At 39.2% G+C, this 18,402-nt stretch overlaps 1 long non-coding RNA gene across 1 annotated transcript in view; it reads left to right on the forward strand.

The window, feature by feature from the left end:
- Positions 1-18,402, forward strand: part of LOC116659532 — a 134,737-nt gene that overhangs the window by 51,959 nt on the left and 64,376 nt on the right. The gene's annotated exons all lie outside the window — the stretch shown is intronic.

Consider the following 18,402-nt stretch of genomic DNA (forward strand, 5'->3'; position numbering starts at 1 on the left):
AGGCTTTGAAAATGAGTTTAGAAGGCCTACTTACATTTTTTTTGTTGTTGTTTAAAAACATTCTTTGCTTTTAGCATTCAAAATTCTCTAACAGTGTGAGCTGAGGAACAGAACATGTCTGACATCTGTAGGCAGAGGGCTTAAGTGGGCACAGGGGGGCCCCAGGAACTGCAGGCACAAAACATCGCAAGCCTGACCCATTGTAAGCAGCCCGGATAAAGCGGAGTGAGGTGCAGACTGGCGTCCCCAGTGAGCGCAGGGCGTCCGGGTGCCCGTGCAGGGGCCAGGGTAACTCTGGTAACCGGGTTTTGATCAAAAGTCAAGGGTCACACAGGGCTTGGAGAACCCAGTGTGCATTTCTATTTCAGTGTGGACAAAGGCAGGCAGCAGGAAGAGGGCCAAGCTCGGAAATGGCATGGAGAGGCCAGATTTTCTTGTAAGTACTGGCTGGAGTGGCTCGTCTAAGCCTCTTAATGAGGGGATTTAATCCCTCAGCAGCTGGAAAGGACCGGGGGCTTTTTCCATGGAGTGCTTTGCCAAATGCTATGGTTTAAGCACAGTCCAGAGGCTATTAGCCTTCTGCCCACGTAAGAATGAATCAAAATTAATGTGAAGGAATTAAAGCCAAGATTAGATTAAGTTAAGAAATAATTTAAAAACAGTTTAAGGGAGTCAGGAAAGTATGGGATGTGTACCTAAGTAGGTCTTTTTCTTAAGTCTTTTTTCAAATTTTATATATATCTATATCTATATCTATATATATAAAATATAGATGTAGATATATATATATATGAAATCTTTTTTATTGTTAAATTCTCTTGTTCATGTTTAATCTGTAGAGACTGCTATTTTAGCAAGGTTATAATGCTATGGAAAGATGCACGCTGGAAACAGAACTTGGTTACTGACTGTGTACCCTGATGTGAAGAACCCCCGACCTAGGGTCCCCCAAGAGGCACCACCACCACCTGGTGGCTCTTGGTGACACTGCAGGTCTGCCAGGCTCAGGGGAAGCCTCTGTTCCTGTTTCCTCGTCAAATGCGGGGCAATGGCACCATTTATTGCACAGAATTTTTGCAAGGATTAAATGAGTTAATGTTTGTAACGCACCTAAAACAGTACCAGGTACAGAGCAATCTCTAAGGAAGTGTTTGTTAACCAAATAAGGTTCAAACGTATCACTGTAAATTTTAAGACCTGCAGTGACTTATCTGGTTCATGTCCACTTTTCCAGTTGGGTTTATTTCCCTCCAGGCATTTACATTCCATCCGTACTGAGCCAAAGAGTCAGTGCTCTCATATACCTCAGGACCTTTGCACACTCTGTACCATCTGCATAAGATTCCTTTCCTCACAATCACTCGAAGACTACTACATACGTGGTAAAGTTCACTCAGGATTTACCTTCTTCATGAAGACTGGAAAGCCGTTAGCCGCTTCTCTGTGCTTCCGCAGCTGCGTGTACACCCATCACAGCACTGGTCATATCGTTGTGACTGTTAGTTCACGAGTATGTCTAACGGGCGAGAGTTTTAGGCTCGTGACTACAGGGACTGAATTTGTTCTATTCCTTTTTTGTGTCTCCAGCACCTACTGAAATCTCAGGCCCTGATATGGGCTGTGTACATGTTTGTTGTGTTGTTTCTCTCTTATTATTATATTGGGAAGAATTTAAAACACCTAGCCTAACTTCCTTATATTAAATATGTAGAAATTGAAGATGGGGAGGTATTTACCTGTCTTCTTATTCGAAAGTCATAAAGGTGGGGCTAGAAACTAGTTTCTTTTCTTTTCTCCTCTATCGGTGCTTTCTTCTCTACATTAAACAGTGGAACTCCTGTTCCTCCACTGTCTACAGGTCTGCAAAGAGTTGTGAACCAAATGACCTAGATATATGCTAATCTATGTTTGCCATTTAACACACTTGCAGGAATTTCAAATTCAGAGAAGAGACCACGCTCCACCTGGTGGCAATTTACCTAAACTGCAAGTGCCTCTTGGCATTGGTGACCATTCTCTTTGGGTTTCTCTGTTTGTATTGGTTCTTCTTTCTCATTTTCTTTTGTGGGTTTTTCTTCTTTGGCCTGTTCAGTAAATATCCAGGTTTCTTTGAGTCCTTGACCCTCTGCTTCCACACACTTTCTTTAGTGGTGGGGGACTGATCCATTCTTGTGCTTCCAATATTATCTATGTGCTGATGTCCCTCAAGTTTTCATCTCCAATGAGGGTCTGTCTCCTGAGCCCCAGCCAGGGCCACCAGACACATTTGGACAGTGTGGGCATTGCCCTTCCATGGGCGGTCATTCTCATTGCAGTCCATGTGACTGGCGCTCCATGGTTGGGTACCACATGCAGCGGGATGCAGTAGACTTTCTTCAGGAATCATAAACATGACATGGCCCAAACAGAACTCATTATTGCCCCTCTGAAAACAATTGATTCTCCTGGAATCCCATAGCAAAGGGTGATTCCTTTAGTCCTTTGTCATTGTTGGCTCTTCTCTGCCTGACCACCACCCGATCTGCTCAGTTACCAAGTCCTAGGGATCCGACCATCAAATCATGTCTGTGACCATTAGCTCATCTCCACGGTGGCTTTCCTACCTGAGCTCAGACCTTCAGTATCGCTGACCTGCATCCCTGCTGAGCCTTCTCATTGGCCTCCCTGACTCCAGTTTTGCTCATCTTTAATCTCCATATTGCTGTTGGAATGAACTTTGGAGCATATGTATTTGGTCATGTCATTTTTCTGTTGATAAACCTTACAATTGATACCCTCAGGGTTAAGTTTAACTTCCTCCAAGTGGCTTACACAGTCCTCTAAGACCCGGCCTTGACGTCCCTCCCAGTTCCATTCTCCTTGTGCTCCCATCCTGTTCACCTTCTGTTTTGGAAGTAGTTCTCCAGGTGAAACATGATTGCTTCCAACCTCATAGCTTTTGCTTATCCACTCTTTGTGGTATATTCTCCTTCCTCCTTTTTGCCTGGGCAACTCTGATCGGACTTTTGGGGCTCAGGTGAGCCATCACCTCCTCTGGGTAGCCCTCCTTGACCTCCCAAAGCAGGGACGCTCTTCTGTGCATCTGGAGGATACCACTGACCCCTCCACAAAGCCTTTCTCATACTGTTTTATAATTTAGCTGCTCATTTCCCCACCGTCCACATTTGATTTATCTTCCTTGAGGCTCAGGACTTCTTCTTGTTCACAGTTGTATTCACAGTTCACAGCAGTGCAGCACGTAGTATCCATTCAGGCACATGGTAGATGGTCACCAAATTTTGGGGGGAGTGAATAAATAAATGACAACAGGAAAAAGAAAGTCTCATGGATAGTTCCTTTGTGATTCCAAATCTTCAAGTGATGGCGAACGCCAGCAATTTTATCAGAAGGCACAATGTATGTGGGCTGGGATCTTCCAGAGAGGTGGCAGGATCCTACGCAGTGTGGACTGGCCTGCACCATAGCTAATGACCTAGAAAATGTAGGTTGACTTTAAGAATGGGGAAGTCCTCTACAATGAAGCATCTTTTTCCATGTGCACACCTGAAATTCTTATATAGAAAATTCAGTCTTTCAGCTTAAAGATTAACTTTCAGTTCAGCTGGAATAGCCCTTGCCCCCATGCCTACACCTTGAAAACAATCACACTCTAATGTGAACTGGTCTCAAATATTCTTTCAAGAGGCAGTTATGACAGGAAGTGAGCATGAAGTTGGTGGGCACTTGACAGGGGAAAGAGGGATCATTTTAAAGTTAGACGAAATGTTCAAAAACATTTGAAACCAAGAGGCCAAGGCAATAGAGATAAAGTTTGAATATTTCATGATTTTGCGTGGATTGGCCTTTGTGTGTGCATCACTGAAAATCCATCATCTGTACTGAATGTCCTTGGCTCCTAGACAAATCAATTCTCCTGATCCCCAAAGACAAACAAATAGAATGAGTTAGCGAGAGTGTTTAAGATGGTATGATTCTTAGTGTAAAAAATAGTATGGAAAGAGAGAATAAATTTAATCTTCTCAAAAATTGTCATTGTTAAAATGACATATTATAATAACACAATAAAAAGCAAATTTAAAATTCTGAGGTTAAAATTAACTTTAAAGGTATTTGAAATATGATGTAAATTAAAAGACCAAAGATTTTTTTTCTTTGCCAAAAGCTAAATTCAGATGATCATTTTCAATCATCTCCATGAAAGTTACTTCTGAAGTCACGGTGTTTTAAAAACATTATTTAAGTCAGCTGTGTAGATAAAAAATGCAGTCTCAGATACTGCAGCTTGATTGCTTCCACATTCCTAAAACAATTCTGAAAAGTCAAGAAACCAGTTTGTAGTGTTAGCCAAGCCATGCAAAGCTTTGTTCTTTATATATAGGACTTCAGCCTACCCTAGACTCTGTGAAAGATGGCCTTGATTATGGTAAAAGTAATCATTTTTAATATTACCTTTCTATTAGTTCTAGTCTAATGCACAGGAAGATATAACTCACTTCTGTAACCATAAGAAAGAGAAAAATATGTGTATAGATGGATGTCATCAGTAAATGCCTTTGGCTAAGTAAGGCACAGTTGATTTGAAGGGCATCCATCTGAATGAGCCTTTGAGTGGCCCAAGGATGGGGAAGAATACATAACTGTCAAGGTGCATTGTTGATGGTCTCCCTCCATCTCCCTCTCCCTGTACCCCTCCCTACCCACTCCCTTTCCATCTCTCCTGGATGAAGATCGGTGATAGATGAAAATATATATGATAATTGGAGAAGAATGAAGTGACACTAGGCGTTAGAAAAACTATAGGTGGAGGTGCCATTAATTGAATTAATAAAATGGAATAAAGATGCCAAAGGAAAGCATGATCAAATGGCATATGAAAGAAAAACAAAACATTTGAGACAATAGTGACAAAGAATGACATATATATATATTTAAATTCGAAATAAAAATGGAGCAAAGCGATCTTTCTTTCTAGTTACCATATGTTTGAAGAATTGTAAGATTTGGAGTTTGGTGGAGGCAGAGGTTAGCACAGTTTTGTTGGTCGACATTAACTGTTTCATACAGCAAAGCTAGTAAACAATGATGGCTGGAACCTTAACCTGTGGTCATGCAGATTTAGGAAGTAGAACTTGGCAACGTGGAAAAGTTGGCTATTAACAGCTGAAACATTATGCTGTACGCCAGAAATCGATACAACATTGTAAACTGACTATATGTCAACAACAACAAAAAAACAGACAAAAATACGGACCATTTCTTGTTCCATGAGATGCAGTTTTCTTAAAAACAACAACAACACGAAACTATAGCAGCTGATGTGCTGAAGCCATCCCCAACCATCTTAGTATTTCAATTTTAACATAGTTTTTCAAAGTGAAATCAAAATGCTGTTGTGTCCTTCAAAATAAATGTTTGATAATAAAACAGCCTTTAGGAGTTGGTTACAAGCAGACGTCACTGGGGAGAAGGGAAAAATGCATCACAAACTTGAGTCATGTTGTGTATCATTACCCAGAGAAGTGTACACATCTGAAAAAATACATTTTGAAAAGCATTCAGTTTTGTAAAAAAGCATCAACCCCTCAGGTCTGGAGTTGAAGAATGAGTCACTTCTAAAAGCAGAGAGGTGCTTGTGACTTAGCATTTTAACTCCTGGGAAAGGGCTTTACTCAAAATAGCAGATTTAGCAAAATTGGCACCTTCTCTTCAGAACAGCGAAGATGTGAGATTCCTGAGAAAACTGGACACAGTTGACGCTTGAGCTTTTAGTCGTGAGTGTTGTGAAGGGCAAGAATAAAATCAGAATGATCTTTCAGATTAAAATGATGTCAAAGGCCATTAATAATCCCGATGTAGAGATGACTATTATACATAGACAGAGCCTGGCTGCTAGCCTCGGTCAAGATTACTCAAGTGCTTGGTGGAGGAACGTAAAACACCAGGTGATCTGAAGCTCATCCGTGCCCTGCCTGAACCCCCTAACTGCCAGCTGCCTCTTGTCCCATCTCATCCGAAGTCTTGTGGAACACTCCCTAGTCTTGACTTCCTTACGAGATTAGCTTCATAAAAGCAATGGGCTGAGCACAATCATGTCACCACCACCCCTATTCTCCCAGGTTCCTGGACTCAAAATTTCTGAGTCTCTGATTCCTTCCTCGATCTCCTCTCCAATGTCTTCTTGTAAGTCACTGTACTTTCAGATTCTTTTTGGAAATGTCTGAGCTTTGTCCTTTGTTTTCTAAGGTTAAAGCCACACCAGTCTGAGACCTAATTATCTCATGCCTGGAACTTGGAGGCACTCTGCTATGACAAGAAAAGTATGCCCATAAATTTAAATTAAACTTTTTCATTATCCTTGGTGATGAGTTTGTAAATGCTAACAATTTTTATGCATTAAATTATCTATAAAATTATTAGTTATGTTAAATTGATCAGAAGAATATAAATGAATTATAAAAATTGGTAATTATTAAATATAAAATGTAAAGTCTGTTGAAAATACATCTGTTATTGAGATGGATGAAGCTGGGTTTTCCCCTAGTTTATGAATCTACAGATGAATATTATTTGTCACTAGAATGCGACAGAGTTCAACTTCAGGTTTCTCTCCCTCCTGTCCTCTCCTGTCTCCTCCCCTCCCACAGCCCTCTTTCTCCCTCCACCCCGCCTCCTTTCTTTCTTAATCTAGACGTAGGTATTGAGGAAACTTGCTGACAAAAGTTGGTGGGGATAGAGGGAGTTTTGACATAAGAATATCACTTAGTTATTTGACGTTCTTCTAAGTTGCATGCCAAAAGAATATAGTAATCTATAATAAAAATATTTTAAATTATTTAGCAGCTTATGACTTCATTATGACCATTTAATTTTATAAAAGGCAGGAATTGGGAACCATCTGATTTGCAGAAGGATCTGCTACCCAGTCATTAAAATCATTTGATTTCTCAATATCTGGGAAGTGTACAAAAAAGACAACATATCCGCTATGATAACTATTCATCTTTACCTTAGAAGTCCCTTGTTTATGGAGCTAAAGTTACAGGAAACTGGAGTAAAAAATAATCCCATAAAATTAGACTTTTGTATTTTAGGAATTCACCCATCATTTTTGAACACAGATCTATATATGAATGCCAAATTTAAATTTTCTAGAAAGTCATCTCAAAGTCTTTAAAAGTTGTGATACTTGAGAATTATTATATATAAATAAATTCAAATTTTATTTCATGATGAAACATGATTTTTAATAACTATATATTTGACAGAACTGGAACAGATTTGAATCTACAAAAGAGGAAGCAATTCTAATTGAATGAAGCTGGTTTTCTAGAATTTAAGATATTACACCCTAGAGTACATTTTAGAAACATTTTGTCTCACATTTGCATATAAGGGGTTGGTCTGTTTTTAAGCCTACAGGTTTATATTTTTATAAAAATTGACCAAAAAACTATTCGGCACTATTAATTATAGGGCATATAAATGATGTATTAAATTAAAAGATGCATCAGATAAGAGATGAATTAAATATTATTGCTAAGTGTATGATTTATGGTAAAAATCTATAATATAATCTCTTTATTTTAATCTTCAGCCCCAAAATACAGGGGATAAATGAACACAGGCAAATGCAGGCATATGGGAAATTTAAAATGAACATGAATTTATAGTATTTAATGTTTTGGCAAAGGTTAATGAAAATGTTTCCTCTACCTGGGTGAATAATATAAGAAAATAAAAGGCATTAACTTACCTATTACCCATAGATACTACCTATTACCCAGAGATAATAATAAAAAGATAGTAATCATTTTATAGAAATAATCATGGAAATTTTTACCTCTTCTGGAATCATGCAAAATATGCAAAATGCTGGGACATTCTGGCTTCCTCCATCAGCAGAGCCTGCATGCAGGAGGTTTATTTTGAGAAGAGATACCAAGGGATGCCAGTGGGAGAGAGGAAGGGTTGAGAGACAGAAGGCAGAAAAGCCAGCCCAAGGGTATGTTGTCGACCTGGGTCACCACCGTGGGCAACTGCAGCTCCATCTCGCTACAGACCCTTGGAGGAGTCATGTGAAATGTGCCTCGACCTTGTCCACCCAAGGGAAATAGAGGAGTTTTCACCCTCTGGGTCCTGTTCCAATGGGGCAAGGGTCATCTCCTGATGTTCCCTGACTCCCTTCCCAATTTGCGCCTGTGTCAAATGTGGGTGTCCCACGTGGCAGCAGCAGAGAGGCCCTAGGGATGGAAGGTGAGAGAGATGAGGTGCAGCTGAGGTTACATGGGTGGGTGCAGGGGGTGGGCCTGGAGGATGGAGATGGGGCACAAGAAGTGTCTGATTAACATCTTGACACCAAAATACACCAAGTACATCCAAATACAGAGAGGCTGGATTTGCAGCAAATTGGTGTCTTCCAGCATACTTTTTGTTTCGCTTTGTTTTCCAAATACTTACTAATCTAAGAAGATAAGGTCTGGAAATCTTGCCATGTGTTGTCACCTAGGTGGAATAAAGTGACACTCTTTCAGTTTTAACCCACATTCTTTGTGCTGCTTTCCCACTGACCCTCTCTCAGAAGTGTTGCATCCTTTGCCACTAAGTAGGGGCCAAGAGGTGAGACTATTAAAGGGAAATTGTCTTCACGGCTGCCTCCCCGTTTCCACCGTCTAATGAGTATGATGATCAAAGGAGGCTGTGCCTTCAGCAGTGTTTGAAATATTCCTGATCTTTGGCATCCTGGAGGTTTGGATACTGCAGTTCAGTTCCCAGTGGGTGAGAGGCAGAACTTTTATTCCTGAAGTGGGATCCCTGGTCATTGTGAAAAGGGAGGCCCAGCAAGGAGAGCCAGGATAATCTTTCCTCAGGTTCCCAGGCAGGTCCGCTTTAGGAAACAATGCAAGTGCAAGCTGAGGGTGTGGGAACTGACTTCCTTACAACGACCCACATCTGTGTCCACCCCAGAAAGTCTGTCTTTTCAAGGAGTCTGTTGGCTCAGTTGGGTGTTGAAGGTGTGTGAGGTCATTCCCTGCTTTACTGTTACTTCCTGCAACCTAAAGAAAACCCTATGGCCAAGACCGGGAGGGATTTAGTCTCTTGCCAGCGGTGAGCTGTCATGGGGAGCTGGGCTGGGGAGAAGAAGTGTGGAGGTGATTTTCTTAACAAATCTCGGTGTTCTGGCATCGGTGAGTGAGTATGAGCAGATATCCTTGTCCTCATGCCCAACAGGATGGCATTTGAACACTTGCTCAGATTCTTTCTTGGAACTTGTTTCTCAAACAATCGCGGGAGGTTATTCACCAAAGTCAATGAAACTGAAATGTTCTTTGTCAGCAGGAGAATATGACTAGATGTGTTCCCATTATATCCATTGGAAGCGCTTCCCCTGATCCTCAAAATATATTATTACATTTCAGATGACATTAAGAGATAAGTCTTTAGTCACGGAATTCTGGTAGGAAGGGAAAAAAAAAGTAGTTTTGGTTATTTTCTTTATTATTGTTGTTAAAATGTGAATCGTGCCCTTCAGCTGATGAATTCTCATTGATGCTTCAATGGAAGGAGAAGATGAAATAACATAAATGATAGCTATAATTAATTTTATACTAAGCTTCCTTGATGAAATTAATATTGTCAGATGGAAATGTAATTTAAGCAAAATATGCTTATATGCCCATGTAAGCTGAGTTACACGTTTGGACTTTAAGAAAAAACTCACTCTTGCATTTCATAGAACCGCTTATAAAATGATTTAGCTTAATTGTTTGTACAGCTTTTTAGACATTATAGCTCTTTAAAGGAAAGAAGGCACATGAGATGAAAGGGTGAAGGACAAAAGGGTCATTTTAAATATGCTTCTATTATTTTGGAAAAAAAAAAGCAGGGCACTTCTAATTTCCAGAGAAATTAGTTTTTAACATGTATGTTAATGTACTCTGGTAGTAGTTTTATATTCATAAAAAAGGAAAAATTCTGGCAATTTAAAATAATTTAAATCTAAACTGAAATAAATTATATCAGTTTGTTAAGTAAACTTCAAAACGTAGTGACCTAAAAGGCCAGCAAATGTTAGTGAGAAGTATGCACGTCAATATCCATCGCATGCATGACTTATTTGTCTTTATGTGACATTTCAAGTAATTTTCGTAACTGGTCTGGAAAAAAGTACAAAATAGCAAACACTAAGACAGCTCACTGATTTCAGATAAAATCTTCCACATTCTCAAAAAAAAACAAACCCATAAGCATCATAAACTGACATTGATTACTATTTTGTAAAAAACATCTGCAACTTGTTTCTTAATATGAAACCAAACATTGTGTAACACGAAAATTCAAACTACCAGTCAATTGTTATTTCTTCCCTGTAAAGAATCTACTCCCTGTAGACAGTCAATACAATATTTATTAAATTAGTTAATTACAAGACTTAAGGGCTCATGCATGGGAACACAGAAACTCCAGTCAATGTGCCGGAAGAGAGGTGGTTTACTGGCAAAGTCAGCATTCGTCTCCACACTTACATACATGCAATACACTGCATACGTGGAATACAGGACCGTGACCTACCTTTCTTCCTCCGGCATCAACTGAAGCTCTACAGCTCTGTTAAAGACATGGCATATTTATGAGGATGTAAGGACCTCATTGTGAGGTTGCACTAGACTTTGTGATTAATGTCTGGGCTGTCGGTCTTGCTCTTGACCGTCTACTGTGCTTAATCCCCAAAAGAGCAGAGAGTAGATGTGTCAAGCAACACATGGTCCATATTCTCCCCCTGTGGCGATACAGGTTGGTTGTAAAATCTCAGGCAGCTGGAAACAGTAGGAGGAGGGAAAGAAACGTTTATTTGGGTCTCCTTTTTGGAGCAAACACTGTGTGGCTACTTTCCATGAGTGGCTTCATATTGTTCTTTCAACTGCCCCAAAATGTGAGTATTATTTCCATTTTACTCGTGGAGAAAATAAAGCTCAGACTGATTACATCATGAAAATGTGAAATTAAAATTTGTAACCCAAGTTTGGTGTTCTACCAGTGATTATACCTTGCATCTGTGGTTGTAATGGCTTCATCTTTTTTGTTACCAATCTTTGTCTTCTAGCCTTGCCAGAACCTCCAATTCATGATGACCCAAACTACATTTATGACTTTCCTTTTTAAACCTGCTTCTCTTTTGTATCCAGCTTTCCCAAGATAGAAATCTTACCCCACCTTCCACCCCCCACCATCTTTCTTGTCCATTTGTATCTTGGATAAAGCAACTAAGGCGGCAGCTTATTATAATCTGAAAAGATTCAACGATCAAAAATATTGTTGAATAGAAAAGTATTTTAAGTAGTTTTATATTGATATCCATCCCATAAACTCAGCGAGCTCTAATACAGCCAACTAGAGGGTCTGTTACCCAGTAAGGATGTCCTTGTTGCCAAGCCTCTAGGGAGCACCCCAAGTCTTGGTAACAAAAGGACAACCCAACCTGATTACAGATACTGTTTGGGTGACCTGAGACACTCACTTCCTAAATCATTGTTTCTCAAAATGGAATTTGACTGAAACATGCATCTGAGAATCTCCTGCTGTACAGATTCCTGGGCCTCTACACCAATTCCATTGTTCTTACCTAGTGTGCAGAGATGTGGCCAGTCCCCATCCTGAGTTCGCTCTCCTTAACCTGTTACCCACCATGAGTCACCTTGTTAGCGTAGTGTGGTCTGAGGGGCCCACACATGAATAACAAGGACACTCTAATCACTGAGAAAATTCTAAGGACTTAAATGTTACGTCCCAGGAGCTAGGACAAAGATCAGACCTCTCTTCAGGTAAATTTTATTCTTCACTACACAAATGTTTTATAATTTAAAATTAAAAAAAAATTTTTTAAACATTTTTGGAATTATATTCTTATGACTAGTGTGATAGGTAAAATCAGCTTTTCCAGATGAGTAGCTAATTGTGTCAACACCACTTGAGGATTATATCCTTTCCATTATTTTGAAATACCATGTTTATCATATCCTAAATTTTCATATATATTGGATCTGTTTCTGGATCTCTATTCTGGTTCATTTATATTTTTTTCTATGTCTGCTACAATATTACATTATTCAAATTACTATAACTTTACAGTATTTTTTTAATAGTAACTTTTACTAGTAGGTCCAATTCCACTTAATTGTTCTTTTTTCAAAATATCTTGGTTCTTCTTGTATAATTTCTTTTCCAGACAAATTTACAAGTTTGTCAGATACCACAAATAAATCTTACTTGGACTTTAATTAGGATTTCATTGACTTTATGAATTGCTTTAAGGAAGTTGACATCATTAGAATATGGGAATTTCTCATTCAGGATGAAGGCATGCTACTCTGTTTATTAAGTTACTTTAAAAAATGTCCTCCAGTAAAGTATTAATTCCTGTGTATATTTCTTGCATGATTGAAAGATAATTTCTAGGCATGTTGCTTTTTCATACGCAATTGTGAATGGATTCTTTTTTCCTGTTTCTGCTTCTGATTATTGCCTTCATATAGAAAAACTATGGATTTATATCTTAAACCTAGTACATTAAATTATATTTTATTTATTAGTTCTAATAGTTGCGCAGTTAATTATTTTAGATATTTTTAGACAGATAATCATATCATCTGCATATGTCTCCTTATGAATAAATATTGGAATATGAGGGTACAGCAAATAATGTGGAATGGAAGTATTAATAGCAGGCACCATTGGTCAACTCATAATTTTAATGTAAATGCTTCTAATATTTCACTTTTAAGTAACACATTTGTGATATATTTCTATATTATATCATTTGTCAAATTTAGTAATTTTCTATTTCTAGCACACTGTAAGTTTTAATCAGAAATAAGTGCTTAATTTACAAAATGCTTTTGGAATTTAGCAAGATTACTTTATATAATTTCATTCGTAATATGTTATTATCGTGAATGACATGAATACGTTTCCTTATGTAAAATCATTTTTCTATTCTTTAGCTATATGTAGTTGAACCATAAATAGTACTCTTTAATAAACTGTAGAAGTTAAATTGCTAAAGTTTTATTTAGGATTTTCGTAAGTTATTTTGATCAGTAGGATTTTTTGGTATTCTCTTCACCTGGAATTGGCATCAGAATTATACTGTCTTCAGGGAGTGAGGTTGGAAAGCTTCCCATAATTTTTTATACTTTGGAACAATTTAAATAATATAGGGATTATATATTTTTTAAATTGATAGTAATTACCTGTAAAGTCACCCAAGATATGCATTTTGCAGGAATAGAAATGTGACCAACTTTTACATTTCTTCTCTGATTGTTGATCTATTGCGTTTCATGATTCTTTTTGAGTTGTTAGTAGTTTGTACTGTCCTTTAAAATGGTGTCTTCTACATACATTTTCAAAATTTTTTGGTTATGTCTGTGTGTTGCCCTTTGTTATTTCAAACATTTCTCTATATCTGTATTTATGTATCCTTTTGCATTCTTATTGCTTTTTCTAATTTGTATTCTCTTTCTCTTTTTCTTAATAATGTGAATACATTTGCAAAAGGCATTTAAAATTGATCTTTTCAATTCAAGAAACAGATCTTGGTTTTTCTGATCAAGTTTACTGAAAAATTTTTCCTATATCGTTAAATTATCTCTTTGTTACTAATTCGTCCATTTTACTTCCTTTAGGGTTACTTTGTGATTCTCTTTCTACTTCTTGAACTGAGTATTTAACTTCTTTATTTTCAGCCTCTTTTATTTTCTAACAAATTTATTTAAATCTATATATTTTTCTCTTTGTCCACATCGTACATGTTTGGATCTGTAGGGCTTTCATTTTCTTAATTTCTAAATATTGTAGTTCAATTTTATTTCTTCTTTAAGATTTATTAAAATCAGTTAGAATTTTATAAATGACTGAGTTTGTTCATTTTAAATTTTATTTCATAGTCATAAGAAAAAATGTGACTCATGACTCCTGTAATTTTTATTTGGATGGAATTTATTTATATTTTCTTCGTGGACTAATAACATTTTTTTTTTTTACTATAGTAAGAACAATACCCTATTAACAAATTTTAAAGTGTACAATTTAGTATTGTTAAATATAGGTACAATTTGTACAGCAGGTCTCCAGAACTTACTTGGTCCCTGCCTTTCTCCTGAGAGCACTCCCCGAATAAATGCCTTGAACAAGAATCCCCCATCTCAGGCTCTGCTTTGGGGAACGCCACTTTGAGCTAAGACAAGGGCCTTTGACTTAGACTAATACTAGGGAGATTCATGTCTCAAGCAATTTCCAAGTCTGGATCACATTTTCAAAATATGCTGTATCTATAAAAATGGACTGCTACCATGTTAGAGAGGTGGAACTCTTGTTGGTGTCCCCTCACTGATGGGCAATGAAGAAGGGAACTCGCCCCGGTGGGTAGAGTCTTTCTCTTATATCAGAGTTAAAGCAGTTTATTAGCCTGTTACGGAAGTGTCCCAAAGCTGATGTTGTTAGGGTTTACTGAACCTGTCTTATAACTTACCATAATGTGATCATCACCCCTCCAATGCCAGTAAGGGACCCCAGTGCTACAAAGTGTGTGTGAGTCTGGAGTGGGTGGGACGATGAGGCAGTTTCCAATACTACCTGATGTATATGCTTTAACCCAAGGCCATCTTGTAGATCTTTTTCTTTATTCCTCCTCTCTGATATTTTTCGAAGTGTCTTGCTTTTTCTCTTTTAATATATATTTGGAGATGTTGTAAATCTACTATTTAGTCCCTAGGTTTTAAGATTGTGAGATGGAGCTAGAGGAGGGAAGGACTTCAGTGGGAGAAGAATATCTCCATGGGAGATACCTTGGGACAGACTAGCTAGATGTGACTTTAAATTTTCCCTTGTTGGGTGGAGGTAAATGTGATTATAGCTTTAATATGGATACTCAGAGCATATTAAGTACGCATACATATCCTTAGAATTGCATATGCTAGGGCAGGGGGCTGTGCCAGACACGTTTGATCGACTACATTGCTTTGGTTCTTTCTAGAGAAACTTCTGTGCTCATAGCTTGTGGTTGCAGCAGCACCATCCAACACCTGCCACTTCCCTCATCCATTCCCCACTGTAGCTAACTAAACCAGGGAGGGTGCTCAGCCAAGACCAACTGATGCCCCGTGACCAGGCAGAGTCCCTCCTGAGAACTGGATTAAGAGGGTACACTGAAGTGGTAGAGCGCATGCTTAGCATGCATGAGGTCTGGGTTCAATCCCCAGTACCTCCTCTAAAAATAAAGAAAAAGAGAGACTGTTGATGATCGTTTTTGAATCCTGGAGCTTTGAGTTCATGTTGACTCAGGGATTGAGGGCATCAGTATTCGACCATACACAAGGATAGGAAACCTGCGTGGAGAGAGAAAGATGAAGATGCTAAGAAATGATGAAGAGATAATAATGGTGCCAAGAGATGGTTAGGAAAGTGCAGAGATACCATGGGAGAAAGAGATAGAAATGGAAAAAGACCAGTGAGAAGAAAAGACTTCCTAGAAAGATCAAGACTTTCCTTTGTGCCTCACATTTCAATTCTCACATATTTGACCCTGGCACCCATCTTAAATACCAAGTGTCATCTCTGCTTTCTGGAAGCCTATAAGAGAAAAGAAACTGCATGCTGATGAACTATTGAATACAAAAAGTCGAGGCATTAAATGCAGAAGGGTAAGTACAGATAAAGCAGAATAATACATTACTTGCTGCCCTTGGAAAGTGTGAGATTTCCTCACACTCTCCAAATAAGCCCCTCTTACTTTCTTGATCCAACAGCAGAGGATTTATGTTCCGTGTAACGAAAAGAGCCTTGACTCCAGTACGTCAACTAATGAGAGACATTTTCCGAAGCTTGGCGGAACAGACTCATCAGAATTCCGGATCCTTGAGGAGTAGGGTCAGAATCCACAGTGACCCTATTTATTCATTTGGAGGAGAGATTGGAAACATGGACTTGAAGTGTTCATATGCAGGAGAAATAAAAACAACCTTTCAAAACATGAAGGCAAAGCCAGGGTGTGTAAAATACAGCAGAAAGGCAATGATGGTGAACTAGAGGCTGGGTCTGGGTCCACCAAGGAGTGAGGTGGTTGGAAAGTAAAATCAGTTCAGTGATGAACACAAGCAGAGCATACTGACGCTGGAGAAAACGTGTCTTTTTTTATTTAACATCATCAAATTCAGACCAATAAAATGTAGTCAGTTGCATATTTGCTTACGGCACATTCCTAAAAAGTTCGATTTTTGTTTTCCAGCCCTCTAGGCTAAAAGAGACAGCATTCAGATTAGCTTCTACATAAAGAAGAGTTGAAGCGTTTAATGCAGAGGTTTAAGTACAAATAAAACGTTGTAATACTTTAAAAAATTAACAGAACACTTTTTCTAAAGTACCTTTAGTATCTTCCCTGTTTTTAATGACAACCAGGCAGACTTTGGCGTTGGAGCTGGGTTCGGAATCGGGCTGTGCTGCTCACCTGCTAGAAGCCGATGGACAAGCCGCTTAGCAGCCTTGTTAGTCTCTTGATGAGAAAAGTAGGGAGTGATCCACAGCCTGCAGGGGAGTTTCAGCCTGCCACAGTTGTCACCACTCCTCCTTCGCTGGCTCACTTTGCCCATGTCGGGGAGCCTCTTTGTGCTTTAGGGTCTGCGATCACCTGGGTAGCGGTTGTTACTTGCAAGAGAACTTCAGAGTTTATTGGTGGTTGAAAAATGCACAACAAAATGTTAAAGGAACCAGCAGAAAAATATGCTGTGTATGGTAAAACTTGATTAGCTCATTGTGCATCCTCACGCAAGCCTCCTAATTTCTTTGGGCTTCAGGTCCTTCCTGTTTTAAGTTGAGGGTACTGGGAAGAGTGGGCTGTAAAGGGGGCAGTAGCTGTTTGAGATGGTTTCTAACGTCACTTCCAGCTCCAACATTTGATAATTCTCTAAGATCAGGAGGAAATTTAATCTTTCCGTGACACCGAGGGCTCTCGCACAAAAGACAATAGCCAGCTTTAATACATCTTCCCTGAGGGTGGAATTAGGGGAAACGGGTGGTACAAAACCACCCTTGATTTAGGTTAGCAATAATTCGGAAGGCTTTCCAGACTGTGGGAATGTTTATCGGTATGAAGTAACAAGGGAGAATGGGTCATTCTAGCAGGATGGATTTCCATCTCTGGACAGCGTAGGATTCTGAACAGGAAGACAAGGTTTCCAGGGACCCATGGAGGGTGGAGGGAGAAGAGGGTAGGAGACAGATGAAAGAATTAATGGCCCTTCTCTGCCAGCTGATTTGTAGCCCCAGGTTTCATGGAGTTAATGCTCCTTGGAGTAGGGCAAGCGTGGTGACGATCAGTGAGTCACCACGACTACCCATGTGCTTTGTATCTGGACCCAACTAGACGGTTAAGGAAGGGATTAGTTAGTGCACAGAACAGAGCAGGCCTAAGTGGCAGAATTTCCAGTTTGCTTTGATCATTGTGGCTGAGAGGCTAGGAGGAGAGTACTGTTCTGAAAGTGGTCAGTCTGGGGGCTAACAGAACAATCACTCTCCTCCCCTCCAAGTCCCCAGATTGAGCAAGTGAAGCATCTGGTGTGGTGACACCACAGGAAGAAAATCTGACAGGGGGGACCAGGCGATGCTGTGACCATCAGCCAGCCCTTGAGAAAGGACCCCCTGGTGACGGTTTTATCAGCTACATTTAGTCCAGATAACCATTTTGATGTTGTCCTTCTAATCTCTATTCTGTTTACTTTAAATTTTATTTCCTACTGCCTCTGTGTTCAGTTTCTCTGTGTTCAGCCTCATTGTGTGAGCTTCAATATTTTTGTTGTCGTGTGCATGGTTTTCTTTTTTTTTTTTTTTTGCACGACGGGATTTTTATGGAAACGATTTCATCGTCTCTCAAGACATTCTTATATTCACCTACTGTGGTTTATCATTTTGTTTGCATTTGTTCTCAGCTGATCTGATTTCTGCTAGAAACTGCTGTCGCCCCACTAGGGGGCCACAGTGCCGTAGTCTGAGCCGGCCATCAGCTGCTTTGCCAGCAGAGTTCTAGAAAGTTAAGACTGACACACACGTTTGGAAGGACAAAGTGTGGCTGTGACCACACTGAGTGCAGATCGCCTTCTGGAAAAATTACATGATCAGAAAAAGAGGACAATATTAAAAAAAAAAAAACAAGTTTGCTATTTTAAATATTGCTGGATACTCGAGAGCATTGTTTTCTTTCAGAAGCAAAGAGGAGATTTCAGGAAAAGACGGTATGTGTACGCGATGTGTGGCCTTGTGAGATAGTTAAGGGAAGTTGTTCAGGGCTTTTAGGATTGCCTTGTATGAATCTCTCCTGCTTCTGTTCTCTCTCCATTTCAATTCGTCTGATCC

This window comes from Camelus ferus, chromosome 24 (genome assembly GCF_009834535.1).
Source record: "Camelus ferus isolate YT-003-E chromosome 24, BCGSAC_Cfer_1.0, whole genome shotgun sequence".
Lineage (NCBI taxonomy): Eukaryota > Metazoa > Chordata > Mammalia > Artiodactyla > Camelidae > Camelus > Camelus ferus.